Genomic DNA, 1,766 nt, shown 5'->3' with positions numbered 1-1,766 from the left:
CATAAAGTGGGAAGCACATGGGGGTGCCCTACCTTGTTCCCCTACCCATTTTATTAGAGGTCTTTACTCGTCTGTTCGCCCCACCCGTCTATACCAAGACCTATTGAAGTCACACACTCCCACCAAAGTTGCCCTCACACTATTCCAAATTTCGGGTTAGGCGGGAGAAATTGTTTTCTAAATTTCGTTTTCCGCCAAACATAACATCTTGTCTTGGTAATTGGTATCACATACTAGAACCAAGTGCTAGGGTTCTTATTTTTTTCATCTTATTTTCTGCCAAACTGCCCCACTTTCTTCTCCCTGAATCACCTCTTTTAATTAACCCTAGCCAAGCTTCTCCCTCGAACTGGTAAGATCAATGAATCTATCTGAGTCTTCATTTGTCTTCTCCTTCATTCGTTATCCCCTTCAATTGTTTTCACCTACATCTTCTTCTCCTTCATTCGTTGTTTTTATGGCAGATCGGAGCTCCGGGGTCGCGATGCCACTGTAAAATCAAAGCTAAAGCAAAGGTACAACATTTTTCTCCTTCAGTTCGTTTGTGTTCAATCGTATGTCTTCGTTTTCTCCTTCATTTTTGTTAATTTATCCGTAAATCTTAATTTTTCTGAGCAAGTGAATTTCATTATTGGTTTTACCTGCCTTGATCTTAATTTAACACTTTAAATCTTAGATCTTGCCTCACTGGCCTTTATTACATGTAATTTTCTTCACTTCGTCCTTTTCATTCCACAAAGTACTAACATTGTGTGTTTCTAAATTGCAGGCATGTATTGGAGAACAATCTAGGATTCAGAAACTTGATTTGAAGAACACTTTATTCTCAGATTTTCTTTAATATAAATAGGAGTACTATATCTATTTTATGCACTAATATATTGGCCATATAGATATTCAAATGTTATGGGCAAGAATATATGTTGTAACTCTGTAAGTTGTATTCAAGAAAAATAGTAGTTGGTTCTATAACTTTTATCTCTCATGATCTCGCGAATTCCTTAATTGGGCGTTTCAATCATAGATTTAATCTAATTGTCTTAAGATTTTTAATTAAGGCCTTATCTTCTCTACCTAATTAGGTAGGAAATTCGTATTTTTTTTTAAATACGAAAATACGGTTTGCAACCATTTTTGGAAACCAAATGTTTGAATAGTTTCTAAGTAGCCACCAAATTAAATGGTCGCTAAGTAGCATCTAGTTAAGTTGATCGCTAATTAGCATCTAATTTTGTTAGTCACTGATTAACATCTAATTAAGTTGGTCGCTGATTAGCAGCCAATTTAGCGACCAATCTAAATTAGCGTCTGAGCCTATAGCAACCATGAAAAATTAGTCGCTAATTGACATTAGTGACCAAATTAAGACCTTTAGCGACCAATTGAGTTGGTTGCTAACTGGCCTTTTCCTTGTAGTGAGTCTCCTTAATTTTAACCACTATATTCACTTTAACATAATGTCTTTAAAGCTTTTTAAAGTTTGTTTATGTCATTGGTTTTACCATGTAATCTCGGGAATGATGGTTTGTATAATCATGGTGAGATTATGGAGTCATGGTGGTTTGGTCATGTAAGAGGTAAATTGATAGTATTGATTATTGAATGTACAATTATTGATAATCCAGTTATAGAGTTGTCATTTGTCGTAGGATTAATGATAAGTCGATATTTGGCATAGACCAAAGATGATTTACCTTGTAAAAGGTGGTTCTGTATTCGTGTTCTTCTATGAAGGACATACGGGAGGTAGTATGATCCTTGGTATT

The 1,766-nt window shown here is 35.3% G+C and overlaps 1 long non-coding RNA gene across 2 annotated transcripts; it reads left to right on the top strand.

Moving 5' to 3' along the window:
- The first annotated feature begins 206 nt into the window (after positions 1 to 206).
- LOC141626911 (uncharacterized) lies at positions 207 to 978 on the top strand. Of its 2 annotated transcripts, XR_012536476.1 has the most exons (3): positions 213 to 352; positions 465 to 515; positions 770 to 978. It is a non-coding gene; the product is annotated as an uncharacterized LOC141626911 (long non-coding RNA). The 2 variants fall into 2 exon arrangements; XR_012536475.1 differs by having other exon boundaries at positions 207 to 515.
- Positions 979 to 1,766: the final 788 nt, after the last annotated feature.

Source organism: Silene latifolia, chromosome Y, assembly GCF_048544455.1.
Source record: "Silene latifolia isolate original U9 population chromosome Y, ASM4854445v1, whole genome shotgun sequence".
Classification (NCBI taxonomy): Eukaryota; Viridiplantae; Streptophyta; class Magnoliopsida; order Caryophyllales; family Caryophyllaceae; genus Silene; species Silene latifolia.
Note: the sequence above shows the minus strand (reverse complement) of the source record. Positions and strands in the feature narration are given on the sequence as shown.